The sequence below is a fragment of the Marmota flaviventris genome, chromosome 9 (assembly GCF_047511675.1).
Source record: "Marmota flaviventris isolate mMarFla1 chromosome 9, mMarFla1.hap1, whole genome shotgun sequence".
In the NCBI taxonomy this organism is placed as follows: domain Eukaryota; kingdom Metazoa; phylum Chordata; class Mammalia; order Rodentia; family Sciuridae; genus Marmota; species Marmota flaviventris.
Window position 1 is genome coordinate 76,341,838 of NC_092506.1, and position 18,304 is coordinate 76,360,141.

Below are 18,304 nucleotides of genomic sequence, written 5' to 3' on the forward strand. Positions count from 1 at the left end.
TTCACTTCAATGAACACTACAGTGATGACTACTTTGCAATCTCCAAACACAAAGAAAAAATACAGGGATCATATTTGATTTGGCTAAGACTGAATAAAACATGCCTTACTGAAGTACAGGAAATGTTAAACAAAAATAACAGGAACTGTAAGCTTGTGTGTTCTATGTTCAGAAAACAATTTATACTCAGCAACCAACTCCTAAATCTGTTTTTTTTTTTTTTTTCAATCTCTTCACAAACACAACCACATAAAAAGCTCAAAAGAATAAATCTGGTAGGAGAGATCACATCTTAAAATCCTATTCTTTTTGTTTCATATTTTAGGACATTCTAAATTCTGTGTTCTACATTTCTTATCACTGTTGCCTAAGAAAACAATAAAGAAAAAAGTCAGATTTAGAAAAACATTAAAATTTTTGTATTATATTTTATTTTTTAAAGGGTACCAAAAGTAAATTTATTTTCAAAGTTATTCTTTCCTAATTGGCTAAAAATGTGTTAATTTCAGGTTACCTTTCATGCTCCAAATAATCAATTTTGATAGCTTAAGAAAAATTGAAGTGTCACAGAACTGTACTAACTTTACAAAGACAATATTTTATGCTGGAGAGGATGTGAGGAAAAAGAAACTTTTATACTTTTTGGTATAACCACAATGAAAATCAGTATAGGGGTTTCTCTAAAGACTAGGAATGGAATAACCATATGACCCAGGTATACCTCCCCTCAGCACTTTGTCCTGAAGAATTAAGGTCATAATAATACAAATTATTTATAGCAGCACAATAGCCAAATTATAGAACCAGCCTATGTAACAGATGAATGAATAAAGAAAATGTATATATAAACAATGGGTTTTACTCAGCCTAAAGAAGAATGAAATTATGTCATTTGCAGGAAAACAGATGGAACTTGAGAACATTGTGTTAAATGCAATAGGCTAAATTCAGAAAGACAAGGGTCATATATTTTCTTCATACGTGTAATGGAGGAAAAGGGTAAGGTAGGGGTCTCATGAAAATAGACGAGAGACCAGAAGAATAGAGAAAGAGTACCAGAGGGAGGAACAAGTGAAAAAGGAGAGGTACTTGCAAATGAAATTGACTAAATTATATTATTATATTGCATGCATGTATAAATATGTAACAATGAATCTCAGTAGTATGTATCATTATAATGAACCAATAACTTTTTAAAAACTGATACTTTTTTTTAAATCAAAAGTTAAGAGCATAAACAGTAAAACCATTAGATTGAATATGTGATGGTGGGAAGGCAAAGGCCAAGGCGTGCTGGCATCTGCCATCTGTCCAGTCTGATCACCCCCCTTTTTCCCTTTTGATCACAGTAAGTTCCCTTTCTCTAGTTATTTTTATTTCACTCTGTTCCTTAAAACTATTCATCATAAAATCATAAGAAAGCATTCAGTGCATGTTAAAGGCATCTAATTACTGGGCTGGATTATATGGCATTCATAGGGACCACACATACAGATAACAACTTTTAAAGGAATACAGCAGACACAGCCTACGTATTGAATAAATTAATAGAAATTAAATCTGAGCCAATATTTTTGTCATTAGTCATTCACAGCATTATTTTTATAGAATAAAATTATGTACTATACTTGGACAACCCATTCATTTGATTCAGTTTCCATTACAACTAATGATTTATCCAAACATGTTGTTCTCACTGGTCATCCCCATGGTAAGTGGCTGACAAGTAACTCTGTCAAAAATTTGATTCATGCTACTGCTCATAAGTTGAACAAACACTGATGTGATATACATAGCACTGTTCTAGGTGCTAGAGTTCAACGAGGACTGAATTCTGCTCCCTAACCCTCCAGAAATTTAAAATCTACTTTGTAAGATATCTTGGAAGAAGATAAACTTAAGTCAAACCACAGATAATAATTATTATAGACTCTTAATAATAGTTTCATAAGGTATGGTAGACTCCAGGTCCAGGACAAAAAGAAATTTTATTCATATTCATATAATTCTTGAAAAATATATGAACTTGAAATATTATTCTAATTTTACAAATTAAAAAATTATTTTAATTATTACCCTACTGTTACATAGCTGTGTGTGTGTTTGTGATAAATAACAGAGCTAAGATTTGAACCAAGCTCACTCAAATTCTATATTCTTCTCCTCTCATAATACAGCACTTTAGGTCACTGGATCTTCACAACCTACTACTGAAAAAGGTAGGAAGAAGGAAGATTAATACTTATTAACAAAGGAGCACATTTATAATTTTTTTAATTAACAAAGAAGCATGTTGATGATTTTTTAAACATCTCTTTTCATTAAATAAACCTCAAAACAAAATAATCATACTAGGCGAGAATTTTTCCCCCATTAAAAACATGAAAAAACCCAAGGCTTTTATTCAGATAAATTAACTAGGTGGTAGTAAAAGTATGGGTTTTAGAAATCAAGTTGCTCTCACTACGTGAAAAGCATGTCAGTGGCTTAAGAAATGGATGTCAAAGATGTTCAAAATGAAAAAAATCCTTTGAAATAAGGCTAGCTCTGTCTCTGTTCCCCCACTCCGTGTGTGTGTGTGTGTGTGTGTGTGTGTGTGTGAGAGAGAGAGAGAGAGAGAGAGAGAGAGAGAGAGAGAGAGAGAGAGATTGCACACATGCATGCACATGCATGCTGGAAAGGAGTAGCTTATACTTCAGGGTCTTAATTTCAGGCACAGGAATGCTGTCAGTCTCTCCTCCCGAGTCCTAACAATATTCAAGTGACATAACCATACCATGTTTGAGGTCCTCAGAATGGTGGTATTGCTGCTATAAATTATACCTCTTAAGTCAATAAAATAAATACTGCTGCTGTTGTTGGCATATAATATCCTAAAATTCCCTTTAATTTTGAGAGTTTTATGTTATTTTAAGGTATGTTCAAGAAAAATAACACAGGCTATCTCTAAAAAAATTTATTAAATTTTTTCTTATTTTATCTTAATTGGTATTTCTGTCATCACAAAAGTGTGAAAAATAATAGACGAATAATGAAAAATAGCATTCATAAAAAAAAAAAAAATCCAGTAGAGAATCTCAAGTTTATTGTGCTATAATTTGCTGGTGAAGATACTGAAAGTTTCACTGGGGAGGGCCCTGGCAGGTTCTAAACTCAGCACTCAAAGGACAGATGCTGAGCATCCCAGACAGGTGTTGGTTGCTTCCAGGAGCATTTACACAAACTTATATCAAGTGTCTGTGGTAAAGAACTGTGGCTCCATCCTACTACGAGTGAACAGGTCTAGAGCGGTTAGTAATCTGCCCAAAACAACGCTGCTAGTGGCAGAGCTGAAACAGAAAACCCAGGCAGTCTGCTTCCAAAGTCTGAATCATGCTCCTTCTGCTATACCAAGCCTCCTCCCCTTGCAGAACATCCACTGTATTTTATGAAAAAAACCTGAAACTGAAGACTAATAAATGCATTGATCAAAATTTTACAGCTCTACATGCTTCCAAGTTTTAAAAAAGGAGGCAACATATTTGTACCAAACCAATAACTTTACGTGTCATTTTTCAAGTTCAACTGAATGCCATAACTTCATTTATTACTAGTTAAAAACAAAAAGTGTCCATTTCTTTGTCACCAGTATAAAATTTCTTAAAATTCTTATAATATTTATTCTTAAAATAAAAATTCCATTAAAACCATATTATAATAGAAATTAAAACAATCTTTCTGAAGAATTTTAAATAGGAATGTAAACCCAATATTAGGAATATTCAAATTGATGGATAAAATCAGATACTGTTTCTAAGGGGCTGCTCAAACTTTAGGGTCTTCACCCTGACAAAATTTGTGAAAATTTGAGGTATTTATGTAGTTTTTACTATTGTTTTGAATCTCCAATACATTTATTTAATTCAGCAGATATAACATGCATGTCTTCTCAAATACAACAGAGCCCACTTAAGTAGCTTGAAGCTTATCTGTCACTCAATACTCACCCTACATTTTGCCCTATATCACCACCAAGATATAAAACTGCGTAATCTAGTGACAGACTCTCTCACAGAACTTTCTGTGATGGTGAAAAGGAAAAATTCTGAACTGTCAGTAGTTACATGTGGCTATTAGGTGATCAAAATGTTGCTTGTACAGGTGAAAAACTGAAATTTTTAATAGTTCAATTAATTTAATGGAATATCTATAACAAGGATCTAATGAATATAATCAAACATGAAAGCAACAAGAATACAAAAGCAAACTATTAACGATATATGGACATATGTAGACATTCTAAGAATAGTAAAGATGAGTGATGAACTTGGATTATGAAATCCTGGAAAGAACTTACAGAGAAAGGTAATTGAAGGATGTACAGAGTCCAACAATTATAGGATAATGACATTCTAGTGTGAGGAAGCAGGCGGCACAAAGTCACATGTTTTTTTTCCCCATTATTAAGAGAAGAGACCATGTCTTATGCATTTATGCCTCAACTATTCATATTCTACCAAACCCCACCATCCCTTCAGCAAGTTTCTTGTATTTAATATATTTCTTATGCCTTTCTTATGCATTGATTTTTAAAGCAAGCAATTACCTCATAATTTGTTTTAATAAGGCATGCACATTAGGAATCAAAATAGGAAAAGTTCTTATATGTATTTTTGTAGCTTTCATAAATAAATGATCAATAATTTAAAACAAAAAAGAGAAAAGGGTAAAGATGCTAGTGAATGGTAAACATAAAACTTGGCCAGATAAAGACAGTGACATTGTGAGGGACTGAGGAGGGGAGGCAGGGAAAAAAGTGCTTCTTCTTATTTTATGTTCCAGTGTATTATGATCCAAAAGAGAAATTCTGAAATACTTGTGGAATGTCTGGTACTCTTCCATCATGAGAAATAAAGGATTTTATAATCCTTTATGTGTATCCATCAAAATACATGGCTGTGAATGCTATTGCTTTTGTGCTCACAGGGTCTGCTTTCAACATTCAACAGTGTTTCAAAAGGTAGAGTTTTGTTATTTGGGTTTTGTTCCTTTTTTTCCTTAAGGGGCATTAGAGTTATCCTATTTGGGGATTTTTGTTTGTATGTATTGTTTTTGTTGTTTGTTTGTTTTAATGCCTCACTGTCAAAAGGTCATAGAAAATAATATAGTAAATTGAATGAATACTGCATACAAATTATAGAACTACTTTATGGCAAAAGTTAAATATTAGAAAATACCATGCTGCCAAAATGACAATCATGAAAATCATTCCTACCTTAACTTCATGTGAAGAATCTATAATGAATGCAGCATCATTTAGGTGACCTTTATGTGTTTGGTGATTTGCACCCTTTTTAAAATAGAGAGCAAAATTACTGTCCCTTAGGAACATACTTTTTTCTTAGTATTCTATAACAAAAAAAATAGTAAAAATATAACTTCCTGAGAATTATTTTTGCTAAGTTTAAACTACAAAACAACAATAACAAAAATATCAAAAAATTACATCATAAAATAAAACCAAATTCTCTACTTTAAAATGTATCACAACTCTCCAGTTTATCTGGAAACCACCTGAATGTTTTCTTGTGAAAGTGAAGGGTTTGTCCTGTTTCACTGCTATTTATCTGGTACTTAACACAGTGCCTATAACCTACAGCAACTAAATAGTCATTGAACAAACAGGTGACTAGGAATCTATAAACAACTTCTTGGTGTTATTGTTGTTGAAACACATGATTGAGTAGTCATCTGGTTTTAACAAAAATTCATTTTAAACTCATTTTCTACCTTCAAAAAATGTCTAGATTTTAGTAAATGGTATTTAGTAAAATATACCATGTAAGTTCAGGAAGATTGCACAGTCAGTCAGTCTGCAACTTACATTATTCCTCTTCACTAGATAGTATTGCTAAATCCAACCTGAAAGAAATCTCTGCCATGCCCCAAGCCAAACCTACCCTAAGCAAACAGTTGTCCTGATATTCAGATATTCAAAGCTTATTGTTAGGAGCATCCTAAGTTAGGGATGCAGTCTCAGCAGTCCTGAACATCTGGGTAATCTTTACTCCTTTCCCCACTTTGGCCCTGCAGGGTCCTTGCCTGTGACACCTGAGAGTCATGTAGCTCAACCACAGCAGGAACTTTGTCTGTCTCTTATTGGTAAGACTGTCCAAGCTTAAAAGAGAGGGCTGGCTCATGAATTTGTGATCTGTGCAACTGCACAAAACCTTGCTCTTAGAAAAACCAGGTCATTGCTTTAGTGCTCCAGTTATTTCCATTCCAAGTGAGTAATAATTTTTGATCAAGAAGCCCTGCATTTTTATTGTGCCATAGACTCTGCAAATTAAACAGCTGGTGCTGTCACGATCTCTATGCAGCTGACAATCTAAATCCCAGAGTGTAAGAAATTAGAATCAAAAATTCTAATGCTGGGTACATCATTTTACTGTTTCCTCAGTGAAAGAGAGAGATAATCTCATCCTCCCAAGTTCACAGATATGTTAAGAAAAGGGCTTTGACCTCTCATGAAGAAAAATATTAGTAAGCAACCATTATGTCTTAGTATTCCTTTACTGGCTTGCTTTACTAAAATGGCAATGGGGTATAAAAGAATTATTTCACATTTCACAAAAATACTAATGTGGGCTGGGGTTGTGGCTCAGTGGTAGGACGCTTGTGTCACATACATGAGGCACTGGGTTCAATTCTCAGCACCACATATAAATATGAACAAAATAAAGGTCCATCAACAACTAAAAAGATTTTTTAAAATGCTAATGTAGTGACAATATTTCTTAAATTACACGAACTTTTGTTGTTTCTCCTTCCTTCTCACCATTATCACCTTGTAAGTCCAGCCAGATATATATATATCACTTCCAGGAGAAAAATTGAGATGAAAATCCTGTAAAAAAAATTACTTGATCTGAAGCTTGACACTTCCAACCCCCAAAGGGTGAAAAACAAAACTCATAGCTGGTAAGATTAAAAATTCATTAATACATGTAGTTTACAGTATAAATGACTTCATGTATATGAAAATGCTCTAAATATACTATTTCTATCTATCCACCTACACACACACACACACACACACACACACACACACACATAAACCATGAAAGTATAAAGCCTTATTATGGAAGAAGATAGCACATGCCCTCAATCCTCAAAACCATCTGGTTTATAGGATAAAATATCAACAAATGCAAATAAACCATAAATCTTTACTCTGTAATTATTATACAAAAAAATCAACTTTTTAATAAAGTAAAAATCTTATGAATAGGAAATGAGAACAGCCTACAGAATGGGAAAAAAATCTTTGCTAGCTACTCTTCTGGATTATGTCTAGAATACACAAAGAACTCAAAAACTTTATCATTACAAAACCAAATCATCTAATCAACAAATGGGCAAATGAAGTAACAAACACTTCTCAAAAGAAAAATTGCAAATGATCAGCTAACACATGAAAAAATTTTCAACACTTTCAGTAATTAGGAAATGTAAAATGAAATGACTGCTTGATGCCCTAAATTACAGATTTCACGTCATTCCAGTCAAAATGGCAGTCACCAATAATATTAAATGCTGGAGAGGATGTGGAGAGAAAAGAATACTTTTACACTGTTGTGGAGATTGTAAATTAGTACAATCACTATGGGAATCACTATGAGTTTTCTCAAAAGACTAAGCATGGAAGAACCATATTACATAGTTGTCTAACTCCTCAGTGTTTAACCTAAAGAATTAAAGTCAGCATACTACAGTGATCCATGAATCCTATTTCTTTTCTTTTAGAATTTAGGGAGTTAGGCAGTTTTGTTCACTATATTTAAGGTCAAGACAGCAACATGTATGGAAGGGGAAGATCAAGGTAATCGAAAAATTTGCAAGTTTACTTGGATTCTATATTTACTGTGGAATTCCACTATCAAATTCATCCCTCATATTGGGATACTAACTTCCTGGGTCACCTAACATTATAGGCAATTCATTAATAGGTATGCGTGATCCAAAAAGGCTAAAATACTTCTGAGCTGAACACTTCCAAAGCTAGATTTCAACCAGAGACCTATATCATCTTTACACATTTCATATCTCTTGCTTAAATGTATTCAAGGTTTTAAAACATTGGATTGTAGTGGGGAATAAAAAACAAGGGGGTGGTTAAAGACTTTTTTTTAATCCATATATTTAGTGTGCTTTTCCTATATTGTGAATAATGTCTTTTCCCTTTGCCTTTCTTGTTTTTTTTTTTTTTTTTGTGTGTGTGTGTGTATAAATTTTTTATTTTAGTTGTAGATGGACATAATACATTTGTTTATTTACTTTGCTATGTGGTACTGGGGATGGAACCCAATTCCTCATGTGTGCTAGGCAAGCACCCTACCACTAAGCCACAACCCAGCCCTCTTTTTTTGTTTTGATTTAATCTCTTTACAAAGACATTCTGTAGAAGTACAAATCCTCACTAAAGTTCTCTTCTACAGCATTTTATCAACTTTGGTCTATAGCCTAACTTCTTTCTCTGTTATTTTGAAAGAAATTTAAAAATTAAGGTGTTTCATAAACATAATTTTATTCTTAATTTAATACAAAGTTATTACACTTATTATTATATGCCATGTCATTTTGTAAAATATTTTTAAAGAAGTACCAAAAAAAAAAAGGCATTTTATTCTAACTCTGCTTTCAGGGAGCACCAGATTTTGCCTTTTTAAAAACCTTTGAATCTATCTAACTTGAAGCAAAATTAAATTTATTACTTAAAATATTCAAAGATGCACATGTATACTCATTTACTTAAAGAGATAAATCAAAAAGATGTCCTAGATTTTCACATTACATTAAAATATTTCATTCACAGGTGAGGACACTTTCCAAGTAAATAAATAAATAAATAAATAAATAAATAAATAATTTATGAAAAGGGTAAAGATGAATGCATAGATTCTGGGGCCAGATCTCCTATGCTCACTACTAGCATTCTTTAAGCACTAGCTGATTGACCTGGGACAGTCATTTAATTTACCTTGTACATCTCATTTCTCCATCTGTAAAATGGAAATAACACCACTTACTATCCAGTGCTATGCATATTTAAAAAAAAACAACAAAACTAGTCTGTGCTCATACAGTATATGCATAAAATGTTAAGTCCCTAATACATATTAAATGCTATCTAAACTATGGGAATGATTATGAAGAGTTTCATTACTGTCCTTTAAATGAGAGCACAATTGTTAAGTTGGTCACTGTATATGTCATATTAATTTCTTCCAGTAGCATTTGTGTGAGAAAAAAACCACCCCTGTGTTTTTTATTCCTCCCTACAATCCGTGTTTTTAACCTTGAATAAATTTAAGCAAGAGATATGAAATGTGTAAAGATATATAGGTCTCTGGTTAATATCTAGCATTGGAAGTATTAAGCTCAGAAATATTTTAGCCTTTTAGGACCATGCACACCTATGAGGTTTCAATGAAAACTGAGGAACCCTTCCTCATACAAAATGCATGTATTTGCCTCAAAACTAAATATACATATAAAGACATGTATATTCATAGTTTGTATGTGTGATTCAGGAATTCAAGGATCCTCTGAATCCATTCAATAATTCCTAGGAATTATGAATCCAAGTTAAGAATCCTTTCTGAATAATAATAATAATAATAATAGAAGAAGAAGAAAACTTTCTATATGGAAAAAGTGGAATTTTTAATACAATTTTTAATACAAATAACAGGCATCATACTGATAAGTCATTAGATCCATTAAAAAAAAACAGACATCTAACCTGGGTACAGTGGCACACACCTGTAATCCCAGGGGCTCCAGTGGCTGAGGCAGGGAGATCACAAGTTCAAAATCAGCCTCAGCAACTTATTAGGGCCCTATGCAATTTAGCAAGACCCTACCTTAAAATAAAAAAGGACTGGAGATATGTCTCAGTGGTTAAGTGCCCCTGGTCAAAAAAAAAAAAAAAATGACATCTAGATCTAAGAAATATCAGAATAAAAGTCACCTATAAGAATGACAGAGTTCACAAAAGATTTAGACACCATCATAAATATCCAAATTCTCAACCCTCTACCTAAGATGGCTGTGGACATCTGCTTACAATCTCGAAAGTGGGCCAAAGCTAAGCAATATCAGAATTATTACTTTTGGGTTCTAGTTCCTAAGTACCCATGCAGAGACCCTATTTGAGCAAAAGAATCCTTTTGTGATTCTGATGCAAGGTGGACATTAGAACAGTCCTTTGAGGAATTTTCCCAAATGACTAGGAATAGGTAGAATGACCATATTGCCTGGTTTACCCACATTCCCTGTTTAATTATTAGTAGAATCCCCTTTTCATTCTCAAAAGTGCCTAGTCTGAGCATGTGCCGCACACCTTTTAACCCTAGCAACTTAGGAGACTGGTGGGAGGATTGCAAGTTTGAGTATAGCCTTAGTAATTTAATAAGACCCTTTTTAAAATAAAAAGTGAACAAAAAAAAAAAAAAAAGAAAGAAAGAAAAGAAAAGGCTGGGATGTGGCTTGGTGGTAGACTACCCCTGGACTTAATCCCCTATACTGAATAATTAGTTAATTAATTAATTCAATTTTAAAAATTCCTTGTTCAGAGAATAAATTACATAGTCACTGCTAATCTAGAGGCAATGAAAGGGAAACTGAAAAAGAATTAAAGGAAAGTAAAAGTTTTCTCCCTCAGGGTTAGAGAAGGACTGGTTAATATACAACCTCCGGGAATGACTTTCTCTGGATGCTATCCAAGTCCCATTTAATTTTCTAAGAGCAAGTGCCTCCCACCAACAGAAGATTACAAAGCCTGTCGTTCTTCCACATAACTGTGGGTGAAGAAGGGCCTCAGTGAAAATGGCTTCTAGAAGAGAATACACTTGACTCGCCATAAATTTTAACCCATATATATTAGGCATAAAGGCTTTTATCCTCTAAAAGAATATTCTTAATTTCCTCTTCCTGAGGGCATAATAGATGCAGAATACTTCAAATCAACACAATAAACTTATCCTTACAAATATTTGTCCAGCCCTGATTCATTTCTTGAGCCTAAACAGTGAAGCTGACACTGCCTTTGGTTCATTAAAGTCACGGTTGACAAAGGTCACCCACTGTGTTCCCCATGTTTTAAAGAGTGTTTTTAGAAACAGAGAAAACTATTTCTTTAAATTCCCTAGAAAATATAATGTAAGTGGGCTGTAAATCATGCTCTATGATTAATCCTTGCCAACAAATAGTCCCCACTGGCAGATAACTGTTTAAAAGAATAATTCAAGCGTCAATCGTGTGTTAAACAATAGTCAGAGGAGTCTTAGCTGGCAAAGAATATTATTTGCACTGTAAATTTGCTCTCATTGGCACCCATTCCTTCGAGGACCTTCCCCTCTATCTTAATCAGAATCTATTCCTTTGAGGAGGAACTTCCCCTTTATCTTAACCAGAATTATCATACTATTAACTGTCTCTCATTTAAATACAAAATACAATCAGTGTCCACCCAACATTCACAAGTTAAATCCAGTAGGAGGGCTGACTCTGGCAAGATTGCAGAGGCTCAGGTGCCAAATCCCATTTACAATGCATCCTCCTCATGTCTTTCAAAAGGAGGCTCTTAAACTCAGACTCTGTGACATTCTAATTTATTTTCCATATCCCTTCTATCAGTAAGTGAGAATAGAAGTATGTATCTCCTTTTGATAAGTTTTTCAAATGAAAAAGGGAAAACAAAACAACAACAAACACAACCACCTTCCAGTGCCCTCTACATCTGGAAAGAGAGAATAGTTTTGACTAGTTTTTTTTTCCCCAAAATATCTTTTGAATTAAAATATCTTTAATAAAACACAACAATAACAACTTCTTAGAAAAATGTATTAAGATTAGAAAAAAAAATTATCCTGGAGAAGGCTTCTTTTACAAGTTCCAGAATAAATATTTGTTGCTAAAATGAATTTTAGAGTCTTTGCAATGTTATAAATATCATGGCCCTTTTAAGGAATATTCTTTTGATATGTTAAGCAGTTTTCACTGTAATATAGTTACCAAATTACTTAGCCTATAAGAAATTCGAAGCTCTTCAAAAATGCTGTGACTCTGTGTAACTTTCCAGAATGCTCAGTGAGAGGTGGAGGAGCAGTAGCTGCCCAAGTTTCACACTATTACATGCTCCTTCCCACTTCAGCACACTGGCTTCAGCCCACTCATTGGCTGTAGAAAAGGGTGAAAGAAACCACTTACTATGATATTTTGGGGGCAAATCCAATGCCACTCAGGCATAATTGAAAAAGGCTTAGAGGAAACTGGCTTTGAAGTATCATCATGACAAGAATACAAATGAAGGAGAGAAATTTAAACAGATTTCGCAAGCTTAAAGTCCTCTCTGATGTCAAGGAAAGGGCATTATATGACACAGAAGAACAGGCAATTAAGAAGGGTGGAGCAGGTAGCAGTATGGGCTCTCCTATGGACATCTTTGATGTTTTTGGAGGAAGAAGAAGGATGCAGAGAGAAAGAAGAAAAAATATTGTGCATAAGCTCTTGGTAATGTGAGAAGATGTACATAATGGTGAAAAAAGAAAACTGGCTCTGCAAAAGAATGTACTTTGTGACAAATGTTAAGGCTGAAGTGATAAAGAAAGGAGCAGGAGATTGCTTCCCCACTTCCCAGGTACTGGAATGCAAATAAGAGTTCATTAGATAGGACCTGGAATGGTTCAGCAAATTCAGTCTGTATATATGGAGTGCTGGGGCCAAGGGAAAGGGATCAGTCTTAAAGATAGAGGTAAACACTGTAATAGAAGGTAGTTGGAGAGAAGAAGATTCTAGAAGTTCATGTTGACAAAGGCATGAAAGATGGACAGAAGATAACATTCTATAGTGAAGGAGATAAGAGCCAAGACTGGAGCCAGGAGATATTATCATTATGTCAGATCAGAAGGACTGTGCTGTTTTTACTTAAGAGAAGACTTTTTTTCTTTTTCATCTATGTGGATATACAGCTGGTTGAGGAAACATTATGTGGCTTCCAAAAGCCAAATTTATACTCTTGATAATGGAACCAGAATGGCAAGCAAATCTCTTAATGGGGCCAGTGGAAAAAACTTACTACAGGCATTTTATATGCAGTAGTGAATGAGTGAAATATTATAATCATAATATGCTCACTATTTGCTACTGTTTGTTTTAATATTTAATTACAGTAGTGTTTCAAAAGTTAAATGAAGAATAAATGCAAATATAAAAATCACTGGCTTTGCCCTGTATGTATGATGACTTCAATACAAGAAGTTGTAAGAAGTTTTTTTTTTTTTTAAATACCTGTAAAAACTACTTTTAAAAAAGTTTCCCTAGCATCTGATAGGCTATAACTTGTAATTGATTTCAGCTGTGTGCATGGACAAACTTAGACTGATTGTGGTGTTGATTTCAGTGTATGAACCTTCCTTGTTAAGGTGTTGAAATTAAAACTCTTTTAACTGGTGAGAGAAAGAGCGTGAGTGAGAAACAGAGTTGTAACCTTGAAATAGTTGAAAAATAAAATTATTCATTCCTAAACAACAAAAAAAGAAAAGACATTTTGGGCAGTTAATTGTGACATTTCTTCCCTGTATATTCATCAGTACTGGTAGTAGTATGATTTTTCTAAAATTTATTTCATATGTCTATATTTTCCCTTTCATACTACCTTTCTTTGTTCAAACTTAAAAAGAGATGATTTTATTTGTCTCACTTAATAGATAAGAAAAATAAAAGTAAAATTATCTGCCAAAGATTTTCAGTTATTAAGTGATGCAGTTTATCACCACCATGTTATTCTGATATCTTGCAAAGGAAAATTATTTTGAAATTCATTTGAGCACTGAAAAAAAATCTGAATTTAGTGTATATAAAGTGTAGTTTTTTAGAGTGGCACACAATAGGCTTGCTTATAAATAATGAAAATAATCTAAAATAAAGGTATAAGAATGAAAACTAGATTAAAATAAGGACACAGATGATCGTGAAAAATAGCCGGGTCCTGAATAACACTGATGGAGCATTTTCAGTGAGGAGAGTGAGGCTTCCCTCAGCCAATATCATCTCACACACACTAAGATTCTTGTCAGTGCTTAATTTGGTTTCCATTTGAAAAAAAAAAAAAAAAAAAGATATAGAGAAGCTATGCAAAATGAAGGCCAGCATAATTTAATGTTAGGATTTGGGGTTTTGAAATTGGATGTCTGAGTTAAAATCCAAGATTTTCAACGTACTAGCTGTGTCCTTCAGATAACACTCTCTCACACTGGCCTTGTTCTCTCATTGGGATAATGATAATAATAAAAATAAATACAGGGTTGCTGGGAAAGTTTAATAAGATAAAGCATTAATAAGGTAAAAGATAAGCATTCCACAAATATTAACTGTTAATATATCCAAAGGAGAAATTTCAGAATAACAATGTGATTTATTTTGCTTTTGTGTGTGTGTATGTGTGTGTGTGTGTCTGTGTGTGTGGTTCTAAGGATTGAACACAAGGGTACTTTACCACTGAGGTATATCCTCAGCCCTCTTTATTTATTTTTAGTCTTGAGACAGGTGTTGAGTCTGACCTTAAACTTGTAATCCTCCTGCCCCAGCCTCCTGAGAAGCTGGTATCACAAGTGTATACCACTAGGCCCAGTCAGTATAATGATAAGATTTAAAATGCCATCATACAAGAAACAAAAGAACAGAATTTATACAAGGTGAGAGATTTGATTTTCATTGCCTCTGGAGTCATAGACTTTTAAGTCACTGGATAGAAATTATAGTAAAATAAATTCTGGTTAGAAAAACAAAAAACTTTGTGAGAATTAGAGCTTTGTAAAGTCAGAATGGATATCTTCAGAATTAAATGTTTACTTTGTGGGCAGATCAGAGGGAAGATAAAAAGAAGCAATGTATTTGAGGTGACTAATACAGCAAATAGCCTGATTTGATCCTTTCATAGGTAAACATATATCAAAACATCATACATACTTCATACATATAAACATTGTTTGTCACTTAAAAATAACATAAATAGAAGAAAATTCCTTGACATTAGGAAAACAAGCTTGTTCAAGATATCGTTTAAGATTCTGTGATTTAAAAAAAAAAACTTATAAAATCATTTTTTGATATTTTTTATATACAGACACTTTCTGCCTATGACCCTTGTTCTACAAAAGTGAAAGCTAAATATAAATATGCCTTTTACTTACAAAAAAAAAATAGAAAAGTAACTCTTAATATAATCCTCTTTAAACTTAAAAAGTCATTTTGAACTCCTGAACCTTTAAAAATTGACTATTTGAATTGCAAAGGAATACCTTTTTTCAGAGTTTTAATTCAGCAGAACATAAAGGCAAAAGCATGCATAATTAATTATACTGAAAATGATTATTTTTCTCATATCTGATAGAACTAAAGAGACAGAAAAAGAAAGAAGGAGAAAAGAGAAAGAGAAAGGAGGAGAGGAAGGAAGGAAAGAAGAAGGAGAGAAGGAAGGAGGGAGGAAAGGAAGGAAAGAAATAGCTTACAATCCCAGATTGTAAGCATCACAACTTTGAGAAAGAAAATCTTAAAACTAAATTCTCAGACATATGAGCTCTCAAAAATAAGTGTCCATACACACACACACACACACACACACACACACACGGCCTTGTAGTAGAACTTAAAAGAGTTTTCAAGTGAGTTTAAGTGAGAGTACTTGTGTTTTAATCCATAATTTATCGGTTAAGTGAACTTCAGCAAGTTACTGAATTTTTCTCAGTCTCAGTTTTCATACTTGTAAAAGTGTTTTAATAATATTATTCATTCTCATAAAATCTGGAACACTTAAATAGAAAGTCTATAATGCATTTGGAAATTATATTTAACATATAATAAGCATTACATAATTATATTTTAAATAATTATAGTCCTGAGTAGTATCTGCTTATCCATAATAAACTTTGTGTCCACAATCCTGGATGGGCAAACTAGTCACTTAAAGAATAAAATGGAAGGCAAATCCTCTCTACCAAGGGTTTTCTTGGTATCCCAAGGCTCCATAGAATATGTTATCCCCACAAAGAGAAATTAATGGAAAAATCAAATCCACTAGCCCTCTCCCCCATGAGACAGGGATAGCTAGCTGGAAGTCACAATTAAATTAGTCAGCCACGTTTCCAGAAGAACTCTACATTCCAGAATCATGATACCAAACAAAGTTAACCAGGGCACATGAGATAAATCTATTTAATACTACTGTCTTAACCAGTGGTCTCCACAATCAGGTGGGAAATGGCAATATTTTGAATATGCACCCTGAAGTAAAACATATAATGTACCTAAAATTACCAATACGTCTGACAGATTACATTATAAAATGTTCTGAAAAAAGAACAAACAACAGGTTTGAACCTATCTCAAAACACTGTTTACCTGGAAATGTTTTAGGCAAGAAAAATGGGAAATGCTATAGCTGTGTTTCTAGGTAACACTGTTTATTACTGGTAAAATACAAACGGAGTAGAAGGACACTGGATAAATCGTGAAAATCATTTGAGGACTGACAGACTTTAGCTCCTTGCCAGTAGTGCTTTTCTTGTGACTAAAGGTATCCATCGAGGGAACTTGGGCTGGTTCCTGTACAGTCTCAGCCTTATCCAAGGAAGGTAGTCCCTGACTTCCCAGGCAGTCTCTTAATCTTAGAACTGAATTGCTACAGGGGGATTGAGGAGAAGGATGTGGAAAATTATTCCTGGGCAACTATAGGGATTGCCATTGAGGAAGCACCTGACATCACCATGTAGATAGACTATCCTTCCTGTCCTATATCTTTATGCAAACCCAAGTACACTTGATGTCATTTAACCACTTATTATCTGATATGACTCTGAATGTCAAATCCAAACACACACGTATAATAATCACACACATATATGTATACAAAAGTAGAGACAGGCCATGCTGTGGCCCCCCCATCTACCCACTGTCCCATCCCACTTCCATCTAGAGATAATAGCCAGGGCCAGAAAGACCATGACTCAGGGTCCTTCAGGCCTGATTTTATGATAGGTGAGGTATTGATAACCTGCAGGGATACTATAAGATTATAGGATAGAAACTGTAATACCTCAGATCCACATTGCTAGAGAGGAAGACACATGAACAACATGAAAAAAAAAGGGGGGGGGGAATAAAATGTCCCAAAGAAACCAAGATGCTACAATAATAGAATCCATTGACAGCACAATAGATGAAATGTTAAGAGAAGGAGTTCAGAACATACATAATTAAAATGATCTGTGAAGTATAGAATAGTATAAGAAAGCAATTACAGGCAACAATTGATCACTCCTACAAAAAGATTAGAGAGCAAATACAGGCAACAATTGATCACTCCAACAAAGAGATAAGAGAGGGCCAGCATTGTAGCTCTGTTGTAGAGCACTTGCCTAGCATGTGTGAAACACTGTGTTCAATTCTTAGCACCACATATAAATAAATAAATAAACAAATAAATAATAAAGGTTCATCAACAACTTTAAAAAATAAATTTAGAAAAAAAAAGAGATAAGAGATCAAATAGAGGTAACAAAAGGTTACTTCAAGAAAGTGATCAAGACTCTGGAAAAAAGAAAACAGCAATCCTTGAAATGAAGGAAACAATAAACCAAATAGAACATTCAATAGAAAGTATCACCAACAGACTAGATCACTTGGAAGACAGAGCCTCAGACAATGAAGACAAAATATATAATCTTGCAATAAAGTTGACCACACAATGAAGATGGTAATGAATAGAATGTCCAAGAATGATGGGATAAGATGAAAATACCAAATATAAGAATTATTGAGATAAAGGAAGGCACAAATCAAAGGAATATACAACCTCTTCAATGAAATAATATCAGAAAGTTTCACAAACATGAAGAATGAGTTGGAAAATCAAGTACAAGAGGCTTACAGGACACCAAATGTATAAAACTACAACAAATCTATACCAAGGCACATTCTAATGAAAATGCCTAGCATACAGATTAAGGATAGAATTTTAAAAGCTGCAAGAGAAAAGTTTTATATTTCATGCATGAAAAAATTAGTTCAGATCTCAGCAAATTTCTCAACCCAGACACTAAAAGCTAGTAGATCCTATAACAACATTTTCTGAAAGAACATGGATTCCAACCAAGAATCTAGCAAAATTAAGCTTCAAATTTGATGATAAAGTAAAAAACTTCCATGATAAACAAAAGTTAAAAGAATTTATACTGAGAAAGGCTGCACTACAGAATAGTCT

The 18,304-nt window shown here is 33.6% G+C and overlaps 1 protein-coding gene and 1 pseudogene across 2 annotated transcripts in view; one reads left to right on the forward strand and one right to left on the reverse strand.

Moving 5' to 3' along the window:
- Positions 1–18,304, reverse strand: part of Nox4 (NADPH oxidase 4) — a 169,849-nt gene that overhangs the window by 93,406 nt on the left and 58,139 nt on the right. The gene's annotated exons all lie outside the window — the stretch shown is intronic.
- Positions 987–13,143, forward strand: LOC114098540 (dnaJ homolog subfamily A member 1 pseudogene; annotated as a pseudogene).